Source organism: Ipomoea triloba, chromosome 12 (assembly GCF_003576645.1).
Source record: "Ipomoea triloba cultivar NCNSP0323 chromosome 12, ASM357664v1".
In the NCBI taxonomy this organism is placed as follows: domain Eukaryota; kingdom Viridiplantae; phylum Streptophyta; class Magnoliopsida; order Solanales; family Convolvulaceae; genus Ipomoea; species Ipomoea triloba.
This window is the reverse complement of record NC_044927.1, coordinates 14800431-14813306: the sequence shown is the minus strand read 5'-3', so window position 1 is coordinate 14813306 and position 12876 is coordinate 14800431.

Below are 12876 nucleotides of genomic sequence, written 5' to 3'. Positions count from 1 at the left end.
AATGACACGGATTATTTTCTTTTAAAGTGAGGATAGTAGTGTTTTTTTTAAAAATAATTTGTAACTGCTGCATATTTGACTAGATTTGTTTCCTATTTCTGGATAATGATTGTTGCAAATTGAAACCGGGATTGCTTTATTATCAATCGTGTGTTCGTCTATTGAAAGTGATTAGTAATTTTTTTTTCGCTTATTTTTTTAGTATAATATTGCCTATATTTTGAATGTCCGTGTATATGTATGCATTAAGTGTAGTACGGCTGTGCATTCTGTTGTGTTGGTTGTGCAAACCAGTGTTGTGAGTTGTGCATCGTTGGCTAGTGAGCTGTGCATTAGTGCGCTTAGTGCAGTGCATCATAAGATTGTTGATAAATCCGTGATTTTAGGAGGAAATGCATCTTAGGCTATTCAGTTATGTATTGGTGAGGTATTAATGCATCAATGTTAATTGCAATACATTATACTATCGTTAAAGATTTTTGTTGTGGAGTTTTGATTTATTAAAAATAGTTGTTTGTTTCCATCAATATTGTTAGAGAAGAAATAGGTTAGGAAGTCATAGCGTGGAAGGATTATTATCGTTTTATGACGGGTTGTTTTTTGGAAGACTAGTTTACCCTTGGAAAAATAATATTTTCTATTTTATTCTCCTAATTTCCTTAATCTAAATAGATTTATTGGTTTAATTTGGGGCTTACAAAGTTTTTGTCCTTAAGGAATTTAGGTTGATACACCATGGCAATGTGGCAACCATTGTTCTAATCCTTGTGGAAACTTGGATTCTTTTGTGCTTGCCTCAAGAACCTAGGGTTATAGTTCATCCCCCAATTTAAGTGTTAAATGCATCAATAGAGTAATACACCTAATCTAACCCATCTTTCCCAATTGATTTTAATCCTAGTTTTAATCTTGTTTTTCCGTTAATCCAAAACACAAAAAATACTTTAGTTTTAATCCAAAACCAAATATGATTTACTTGAATCCTTATGGATTCCAAGACCTTAGTGCCTAGAGTTTAGGTAACGATTTTCTACGTGCCATAAACCCCAATCCTCCTAGTTCAACATTCACACCCGTTTTCACCATCACTACTAAACTTACATCACTTTTTGGCGCCGTTGACGGGGATTGGTAATTTGGTTGTATTGAGTTTTTACCTTTATTTTTTAGCACTAAGGTTAGTAAATCCTTAGGAGATCAAGTTTTTATTTCTATTATTGTTTTATTTTACCTTAAGTTTTATTTTCACTAACCCATAACCAAAAGTGCTTCAAAGTTTGTTTTGTTTGGTGTTTGATGCTAGGTGTCTTCTTAGTTTATGCACACAAGATCAAAGGGGAGAGTGAACTTGATTCCCCTTAACTTAACCAAGAGCTTTTGAAGGACATAAGGAGGGACAAAAAGATCTTGCTCAGGTGGCTCAAGGAGTTTGAAAACTTTGAGATTGAAATGGAGATCGAAGACACTAGCAACCCGGGGCAAATCTCCCCTAATGGAACAAGCACTATACAAAATCCGAGGTAAGGGGAACATCATGAGGACAATCAAGGAGGGCAACCAAATGCGCCTCTAGTACCAGTACCTCCCATCCAAATACTGGTACAACAATTCATGGCGAACCCAAATGTGAACCCCTACTTCGGAGGAGGAATGGCGATGCCGCAAACCCAATTTCTTGTCTATCAAGGTGCCATCCCCCAAGGTTATGGGCAATAACAACAACCTCAACCACAACAACAAGGGCAAGGGATTGGGATGCATCACCTTCTAAATCAAATGAATCCCGATCTCTTTCAACAATTTGCACAAAACTTTCCACAAGGGATCCCACCTGTGTTTCAACAAGGTGTGCAACCACCAATAGCGGCTCATCTAGCCCTGGAATTTGAAGAGGAAGATTGCATTGTATACCCGAGGGTGGATGCAAAACAATTTTGAGCTTAAGACATATCTCATACAAATGGTCCAAGCCAACCAATTTGGAGTTGCAAGAGTGGAGGACCTGAAAGCTCATGTGGTGCACTTTGACCGGATATGCCAAACAATCAAGATGAATGGGATTCCGAGTGATGCTATAAAGTTGAGGTTGTTCCCATTTTCACTCCGTGATCAAGCTTTAATTTGGCTCAACTCCTTTCCGGCCAACCATTTTCTCACATGGGAGCAATTATACAAGGCATTCATGCAAGAGTATTGCCCACCAGCAAAGGCCACGAAATTGAAAAAGCTCATTCAAAACTTCCAACAATTTGGGAATGAGAATCTACATGAAGCATGGAAGAAGTTTAAGGAGTTGAGAAGGCAATGTCCCAAGAATTTGCTCACCCCAGGGGACTTTATTTCTTCATTCTATGAGGGTCTATTGGATAGCTCAAAGACCATACTTGATACATCATCATTCGGGGACATTTTCATGGACATAGGCCCGAAATATGGAGAGAACTGATTGAGCTGATTACTTCAAACACCGCATATTGGTATAATGAGAGGAGTGACCCACTCAAGAAGGAAAAACCGGCCGGGATGTTTGAGTAGCTCAAAGACCATACTTGAAACATCGCATATTACTTCAAACAACACATGTTGAAACAAATGATGCAAGGGTCGAAACAAAGTGTGCAAGTAGTGACTCAACCGCCACCCCAAGCTCCTTACTCATCCACTCTCTACTCTCACCCATCTTCTCCTTGTCATTTACCCGGACCGCAGAGTATATATGGCTATGGTAGCCTGTTGTGCTATATGTGGAGGGAACCATACTTCCCAATCTTGTTATTTGTTGGATGCTAATGGCCAAGGCTCATCACAAAATATGGAACAAATTGATATGGTTGGGTATTCTAAACCCCAAGGCTAAGGTCAAGGCTATCAAGGTTTCGGGCAACAAGGGAGAAATCAATATGGTTCTCAATGGAACAATCAAGGAAGAAATCCACCCCCAGGCTTCCAAGAAAATCAAGGAAATAGGGGTGGAAACCAATGGAGAGGCAACCAAGGACAAGGGTATGGAAACAATCAAGGCCATCAAGGGTCATCTCAAGCTACACAAGATCTAGATATGAAAACTTTCATGAGCATGATCATGAACCAAATGAACAAGCGTCAATCCAAGATGGAAAATCTTAAGACCCAAAGTCAAGGGGGAGGCAATCAAGTTCCTCTTCAAGTTTCCTCTTCTAGTGGTAAACTCCCAGCTACCACCGAAAATCATAGACATCAAGTGAATGCCATCACCACTAGAAGTGGGAAAGCTTTGAAAGATCCACCATACCCATCCAATGATCAAGTGATTGAGAATGAAGTTGAGAAAAATGAAGGTGACCAAGAAAAAGAAGAAGTTGAAATTGAAAACATTCTTGAGAGTGACAATGATGAGGACCCACTTATCCAAAAAGACAAATCAAAGGAAAAGGCTCCTATGCAAGAAGAGCGAAATGTTAGTAAAAGGAAAGGGCGAAAAAGCAAAGAGATTGAGGACTCGGTGGTACCATACAACTTATTGCCATTTCCACGACGGTTGTGAAAATTAAAGGAAACCTAGAGAGAGAGAGAGCAGATTTCATAAAATGATTAATAAGTTGGAGGTCACCATGCCCTTTATTGAGGTCGTCACTCAAATTCCATCATACAAGAAGTTATTGAAGAATATTTTGGGCAACAAGAAGCAATTGGAAAAGAGTGCGATTGTTGATCTAAGTGAGGGGGCCTTAACATGTGCAGTGCTTCAAACAAACTTGCCCCCCAAGTTGAAAGACCCCGAAAGTTTTGCTATACCTTGTATTGTTGGAGGGTTTGTTGTGAGTCATGCTTTGTGTGACTTGGGGGCAAGTTGAGCCTAATTCCTTATTTTCTATGCAAAAGGCTTAATCTCGGTGAGCCCAAGCCGACCAATATGACCTTGAAGATGGCGGATCATTCCATAAAACGCTCGGTTGGTGTGTTTGAAGATATCCCGGTCATGATTGACCAATTTCTTATCCCGGGAGACTTCGTGGTTCTTAACATAGAGGAAGACACCAAGGTCCCCATCATCCTTGGTAGGCCTTTCCTAGCTACCGCCGGCGCGATCATTGATGTTAAGAGAGGCAAGCTGGTAATGCCCATAATGGAGGTCGCCGAAAACAAAATTGAGTTTGATATCTTTAAGATGGCCAAACATCAACCATCCTATGTTGATGAGTGCAAAGTGATTGAGATCAAGGAGAAAATTTTTGAAAGAGTACAAGACAATCATGACGAAATTGAAGTCCCATTGAAAGTGCCACCCTCAACCATGACAAAAGATGTGAAAAACTTAAATGGTCATTCCTCATTATACAAGAAGTTCATGAGAGATCTCTCAAGGCTTGGAAGGCCTCAATCCCATTTCATTCCCACCGGAACTTGATGAAAATAAGGTCGAGTCGAGCTAGCAACATTAAATTTAGCGCTTCATGGGAGACACCCCATGCTATCTTATTTTCCATGCCTTTACTTATTTCCTTTTTGTTTTAAGAGTTGGAACTTGTCCCTAAGTTCTTTGGCATATATCTATTGCATTTCATAAATCTTAAGTGTTGCATTGCATTGATGGGGAGAATTTGGTTGCTTTTGGGTGGTTTGAATTGAAAAATTTGAGTGAGGAATGATCCCAAGTGCATTGAAGAGTGTTGGGAATGATGGAAATTTGAATGAAATTGAATCTTTGAAGTGCTAAATTGCTTAGAAGTTGTCTGGGGATGAATTGGTGATGAAATCATAGCTTTTAGATCAACACAAAATTTTTTCGCTTTTGGAGAGGGCACCATCCGGCCGAATGGGTAGCCGGAGGTTTTAAGAGTATTTACAGTGCATAATTGATGTTCCAGGCACCTAGCACACGGCCTAACATCCGGCCATATGCTAGGCCGATTACCCGGCCGTTTGCTCGCAAAAAAAAAAAAATCTTTCTTCTTCCCCTTTCCCCGTTTGCTATCCTTGTTTGCATGTGAATAAATGAATAATTTTGATCCTGTGTGTTGTGCTTAGCTAGTGAAGGCTTATGTGAGATTCTGGTAACGGTTGTTTTGCTAGAACTTGCTCTATTACTCCCCAATGAGAAATCCTAGGAAATTGCATGATTTGAAATGATATAGGCCATTTTTGTTTAACCCTTAGCCTTTTAGCCTACCCTATTAATATGTGTTTATCCATAGTTGTCCCCTTTTGAGCCTTTTGTTCATTCAATAAAGTGCTTAGCACTTGTTCCACCTCTATGTTTGTTTTTCTTTGTTTTACCCCTGTTAATTCACCCTCTTAGCCCTTAGCTAAAAAGAAAAAATATATATATTTCCCTTCCACCCTTGAGAGAATGTAGCATTTGTTCATAAGTTAGAAGAGATTCTTGTTGGAGCCTATCTTTAATTGCATCACTCTACGTAGCTTTGTTCTAGTGTGGGGGGTTTGTCAAATAAATAGAGTGAGTTGTAGAAATGTGTTTGATTGTAGAATTGAGAAAAAGAGAAAAAGTGATGAAGAAAAAGATGTTTGAAAAAGTTGAAAAAGATGTTTGAAATTCATGAAAAGTGAAAGAAAAAAGAAAATAAGTGAATAAAAGCTAAAGTGTTTATTCTTTCCTTGATCTTTGTGTCAATCTCCCACCTTTTGAGAGTGTTCCCTAATCTTCTTTGTAGAGTGCTCATTTGTTCTTTACTATCAATTCTCTTCTAGCCTAGTTTGTGAATAGATGTGGAACTCTCTCCTTTTGTTTACTTTCCTTACCCCTTCTTTGTTAAACCATTTACCCTTAGCCCCGTTATAAGCCGAATAAAGACCTATTTGATCATTTCATACACTCCAAAGGTTAATCTAGTGGGAGTACGAAAGGCAAGCCTATGGGATCTCATCTTTAGCCATGTTTTGCATAATCTCAACTTAGCATTTGTGCACACAGGGTCCTCACCTAATCTAATAATTTTGGCACTTGATTATTGGCTTGAGAAGGAAACTCGTTTGTAAAGCCTATATGATTCTTGAAATTGGACAGGTTGTCATGAATGGGTTTGTGGACTATTTGGTGGTACTGGAAGGAAGTGGAATAAATGTTCATTGCTTGGTAGTGATTATTCTTGTCTTTGCTTGAGGACAAGCAAAAGTTCTAGTGTGGGGGAGTTGATACCTTTGATTCTTAACCCTTTTTTACCCCATACTTCAATCGTTTTTGATAACAAAGTGTTTTAGTTTGAGTGGAATCTATGATTTGTTTGTGTGGTTTGATGTTTCTAGATAAAGTAGGTCACAACGAGTCAATAGGAGGATTCCTGGAGCATAATGGAACAACTTTGGAGGCCTAGATTTCACTCAAAGAGGATCGGAGCAGCGGAACACGAAGCGGGAGGAAAGCTGGAAAATTGATCACATGTGGCCGAGCATGTGGCTGGATGTGCGGCCGCATGACCCGCTGTAGGATTCGCCCAGCCATCCGACCTAGCAACTGGCTGGATGCTAGGCTGGATGTCGCGGTCCCTGCACAGTATAAAAGCTGTTTTTATGCATTTTTGAGAAATTCCGAACCCTATCTAGCCTAGAACTATTTTTCCTCATTTCCTTAGAACTTATTAGCCTAGATTAGCTTAGATTTACTCTTAGAAACTCTTGGGAGCATTGAATACAAGGATTTGAAGTGGATCTCAACATCATTTCCCTTCCATTTAATACAAAAGTGGTCTATTTCTTCACCTCTTCTCTCCTTTACATTTATTGCTATTTAATGCTTTCTTTGCTTGATATTGCTATGTCTACTCTAGAAATGAGTGATTAGGGTTGGTGTTTATATGGGTTAGATTTGGTGTTTATTACTCTTATTGATGCTATTTATATGATTATTGCATAAAGGAGATGAACACCCATTTAGGGTTCTTGAATTTGAGTTGGGTTATTTGCTCTATCTTTCAATGATTAATGCGCAATGATTGTTGTTTGTCTTTGGAAAATCTTCCATTTCAATGGAAATTGGATGGAAGGTTTGAGCCTTCCCAATCTCTAACCTAATTTCCTTTCTATGGAAATAGGGGTAGATTGGGGCATACAAAGCTTTTGTTCTTAAAGAATTTAGGTTGATACGCCATGGAAATGTGGCAACCTTTGTTCTAATCCTTGTGGAAACTTGGATTCTTTTGTGCTTGCCTCAAGAACCTAGGGTTATTGTTCGTCCCCCAATTGAAGTGGTAAATGCATCAATATAGTAATACACCTAATCTAACACATCTTTCCCAATTGATTTTAATCCTAGTTTTAATCTTGTTTTCACGTTAATCCAAAACAGCAAAAATACATTAGTTTTAATCCAAAACCAAATATGATTTACTTGGATCCTTATGGATTGACCTTAGTGCCTATAGTTTAGGTAACGACTTTCTACGTGTCATAAACCCCAATCCTCATAGTTCGACATTCACAGCCGTTTTCACCATCACAACTAAACTTACATCAGTCATGCACTTGTCAGTGGGAAAAACTACTTCCCAGCAGGTTTGGCCCTCTGTTGAACAGGCGTTGGGATCGGCGATGCGAGCCCGCACTCTCCGGCTTCTAAGGCAGCTTCAAGGCCTACACCAGGGTGATGAGTCGGTTGTAGATTATCTTGGCAAAGCTTCAATGCTGGTTGCAGATTTGGCGCTGGATGGTAGGGTAGTGACGCTTGCCGACCAAAATCTGTACATTTTCCGAGGGCTTCGCTTAGAGTATCGTCCGTTGGTGGATAACCTGACGGCAAGGAAGGAGGCAGTTACGCTGGCCGAGCTGTCTGATTTCTTGATGGCGAATGAATTCATCTGTGGTGATGAATACGTTCCTGGTGGTGCGCTGGCTTCTCCGGCTGCCATGGTTGCTCAGCGAAGCCGTAGCAAGGACGACCGTGGTGACTCCTCGTGTGGTAGAGGTCATGGACATTGACAGCAGCGAGGTAGCTGTGGTCGTGGTTGCCGGTCTCCACCGCGGTGTGTGTTTTTAGGTTATTCTGAGTCTTTCTGTAGTTATAGATGCATTGACCTGAACACTAATCAGATTTTTGTGTGTAAAGTGTAGACATGTTCATTTTGATGAATGCAGCTTTCCTTTTCCATGCCCCGCTACTGGTGGTTATATTAAATCTGTTACTGGTGTGTCAGGGGAAGTTGCTGGGTTCTCTCGTGCGGTGCCTCCTGTGTCGGTGGTGCCTGTTATTGTTGTTGGTGCTTTCATGTGGCATGTTTTTGCTCGCCCTTGTAAGTGTATGCGTGGGCTTCCTCGCTCCCATCCGATGATGTTACGCCACATGTCTCACGGTCCGGTAGCTTTGCATGCTTCGGTGTCTCCGCCTGCTCCTTTTGATCTGATATGCTTTACTCAGGTAGTTCGTCATAGTGAGTGGCGTGAGGCTATGGATGAAGAGTTTAACGCCCTCTTGTAGAATCAGACTTGGTGTCTTGTTCCGGCTCAACCTGGTATGAATGTGGTCGGCTGTAAGTGGGTTTTTCGTGTCAAGCGGAAATCTGATGGGTCTGTGGAGCGCTACAAGGCTCGTCTTGTGGCGAAAGGCTTTAACCAGGTGTGCTCCTTTTTCAGCGTCGTTATATGGGTGACATCTTGTAGCGTGCTGGAATGGTTGATTGTAAGGCCTTAGTTACGCCACTTTCTGTTGCTCAGTCTGTTGATGACTCAGTTGAACCGTATGTTGATCCTACCTAGTATCGGAGTTTGGTTTGTGTTTGTGTTTGCGTTAGTCTACCTCGGATGTTTGCATGCGTTTAGTGACTCTGACTGGGCTGGTTCGCCTGAAGATCGCAAGTCTACTAGTGGCTATGCGGATTATCTTCGTTCTAATTTGATCTCTTGGTCCTGTCGGAAGTAGAAGGTTGTGGCTCAATCGTCTACAGAGGCTGAGTATAAAGCGTTAGCAGATGTCTCGGTTAAGGTTACTTAACTTGTGTCATTGATGTGTGAGTTGGGGTGACCTCTTGCGTCACCTCCCCGGCTATGGTGTGATAATATAGGGGTTATTTATCTTTGTGCTAACCCTATTTTTCATGTTCGTACGAAGCACGTTGAAATTGACTACCACTTTGTTACGGACAAAGTGGCGAAGGGGGAGTTACTAGTTAACTTTATTTCTACGAAGGATCAGGTTGCTGACATTTTCACTAAGCCGTTGGCTAGGCCTCGTTTCACTTTGCTACGTGACAAGCTCAATGTTATTTCTCATCCCACTTGAGCTTGAGGGGGAGTATTAGGATTATATCTTTAGTTGTGTTCTATTCTAGTTTGGACTCTATGGTTGTATATTGTGTTTAGAGCATCTCTTGTATTTTATATCTTTCGGTTTCATATTATCAATATACATTGAATTACGCTCTCATCTATTTAATAACAATGTTTGGGCAGCCAAAGCTAATTGATCAAATTTCAAAAGTCGCAATTACAAGACATCTTAAACGCAACCACCAATATCTATCGACGAAAACGCCGTAGTTTTACTTGGGCGGGAATTTGATCGAGTTTTTGTGACCAAAAGATATGACGTTATTATATATTAGATTAGATTAGATTAAATTAAGCCAAGTTGGTCCATCTAGGCAATTTATATCGTGGACTAGGTGTTAGAATAAATGTACTGTTGGTCCCAAGGGGATGGGGTACAAGTCTAGAGGGGGGGGGGTGAATAGACTTGTATAAGATTTTGCAAATCTTTTCGACCTCTCGTGTGTATTGAACTTAGGATGTTTAGGTTCGATACCTCACGAGGTGAAGACAAAGTTTTATGCGCAGCGGAAATATTATCCCCTTTTTGGTTAGCACGAGTTTGGGTTAGTTCGAGAGGTGTGATTATATGCAGTGCAATCGAGAAGTTAGCGAGAGATAAAAACAGAAAGTAAATGCAAGAGAGATTTTTAAGTGGTTCGGCCAACCCGCCTACTTCCACTCTTCTTCCAGAAACTCCCTGGAAGGATTGCACTAAAAACTTCCCTTTCTAGTACAATAACGAGCGCTTGAGCTTTGATCACCAAGCCCGCCTCAAGCCTCAGGTTTTTCGCCCCGCTTCCAGTTACTCCACCTCTCGAGCACTTGACCTTTGATCACCAAGCCCGCGTCAAGCCTCAGGTTTCTTTCGCTCGGACAGCAGCCAGGTTACTCCGCCTCTCCTCAGGTTTTTCTCCCCGCTTCCAGTTACTCCACCTCTCGAGCACTTGACCTTTGATCACCAAGCCCGCGTCAAGCCTCAGGTTTCTTTCGCTCGGACAGCAGCCAGGATACTCCACCTCCCTTCCTTAATCCAAAGCAAGACGTTGTTGATAGTCACAGTTGAATGTAACAATCTCCAATCTGACCACAAGCTATCGTTGAATCAACTTTGATGTAGAGCAGCTTTGGTCACCTTCTGGATGTATGACAGTTTAGCTTTGTAACTCTCTTCGAACACTAAGATGTGTTCTCTCGTTGTATTGAATATCAGGATGATATTCCAAGTTAAGCACTTTGCACTGGAACGTTTTTATCAGACACCTCTTGTTAACCTCTTGACCTCTTTCGCAAAACCCGCGTTTCTTCTGTGTCTTTACGTCCTTATATATGAGAGTAGAAGAATAGTTCCGTTGGAGGGAAAACTATTCCGTTTGAAATTGGTCTCCCACGCCGAACATGGGTCTTTGCACAATTTCAGCATTTTTCATGGAGTAGTGGTCTTGTAACTTGAGCCTTTTGTTTTGTAGTGAATATTCCATATTCCACTTTCTTGAGTTCATGCTTCACTTGCTTCTTTTGGATAAAGTTACTCTTTTTATGTTCCCATCATTCCTTGTTTGGGGAATCTGACCACTTCAGGATTGGTGCACTTCTTGACCGTTTGTGGTGGATGTCTGACGTGTCATCCACTTCCGTCCATTTTGAAACCTCCCGCTCAGCACCTCTTCAATATTTTATCTCCATGATATTCTTCTTCTCCAAACTTAGAGTATTTTATCTGCACATGTTGACTAACATTCAGCCTCTTGGAGAAGTGCCGGTTTATCGAGACCATAGAAGATGTCTCGACCACTTGATGTTTCAATCCCATGTATCGAGAGGTCTATCTCTCGAATATTCTTTACGTCTCGAACTCGATAGGTATATCGAGAGGTCCTTACCTCTCGAACTTGGCTTGTGTCTCGAGACTTAGTTGATGTCTCGTAGACCCTTATTCCTCCAGAGTTGTCTCGTGCCTGCTTCTGATCTATCTGTTTGCTTACAACACGAAAACTTCTAAGTTGTTCAAACAAGTTTACCTTAAGCTTAAATATTTCCCGAGTTGAGCTCAAATTACCCGGTTGTATTTTCGCTCTTAGTTTACTTATCGAACTTACATTGTTTTGCCTATGTATCGAGACTTGGGGATTCTTACTTAACAGTTGGTATCATCAAAACCTATTACATGATGTTCCTAACATGTACCAATATAATATTTGTAATAATCTAACCTCATTGCGGAAGCTAATAGGATCGTTTACCTCCAGCCATAGTTGTCATCATCATAGGATTGTAAAGAGTGTTTCGTCTACCACTTTGTCTCCTAATCAACTAGATGGTGTAGTTTTCTGTTTATAGGAGCAGTGGGATGACCATACTAATATATATAGCCTATGTGCCATCATTATAGGCTAAGTAACGGAAACCGTTACTTCTATTCTTTAAACCACAACATAGTGGCCATAAATGGCCTATTGATTTGCACCACTTAATAGTGACATTAATAGAAAATGTTACATTCTCCCACTTGGTGCAAACCCAAAGAAACAAAAGAAACATGAACCATAGAGATAGTTCCTCTTAATGTGAGTAGTATCCACTTATGATCACTAGTACAGAAACAGACATCTGCGTCCGGAGTTTTGGACTATCTGCGTCCGGAGTTCTCCAGACACATATGCCGTGGAGTTGCCCCGGACATTGACTATCTGCGTCCGGAGTTGCCCCGGACACAGATAGTTACCAGCTGCATCCGGAACAGGGGAATTCCGGACGCAACTGTATTTTTTTTTTAAATACCAGCTGCGTCCGGAACTACCCAGTTCCGGACGTAGCTAAATTATTATTTTTTTGCAGTTCCGGACGTAGCTAAATTATTATTATTTTTTAAATATTAGCTGCGTCCGGAACTGGGTTATTTTTTAAAAAAAATTTTTAATATGCTATTTATTTTGCTGTGCACCCCAAATAATTTTCTGTAGCATTTACAATTCCTGTCCAGTTTTAAACACATACACATCAAAACATACCAGCTTCACAAATCTCAAAGCTAATAAATTCTCAAAACAATAATCTATTCAACATCTATCCAACAAGTTCACAAATCTCAAATCTCAAATCTCAAAGCTACTTCAAGGTTTTCAAAACTTCAACAATAAATAACACTTCAATTCTAAATATTTCTCAACAATTCAAATTAAAGCTAACTTACCAACACTTCAAATCTTCAAAGTTTTCAAAATACTTTATTCAATTCAAAGTAAACACTACTAAATTAATAAAAAAAACTAAGTACCAACACATACATCATTACAATTTCATAAAACATCATAAGTAAACACTACTAAATTAATACTTTACCTACACAAAACATCATAAGCATTCTTCACAAAAGTATTTAGCCCAAATTTCACGAATTTCATTGATTTGATTCTCCGTGTAGGGCTTTGACCCCGCAAATGCCTACATTTGATTCTCCGTGTAGGGCTTTGACCCCGCAAATGCCTACAATTGATTCTCCGTGTAGGGCTTTGACCCCGCAAATGCCTACAAAAATTTAAAAATTTAGGGCTTTGACCCCGCAAATGCCTACAAAAATTTAAAAATTATCAAATTATTAGTTTTAACATTAATAAAATATAATTTAAAATTCTTTAGTTT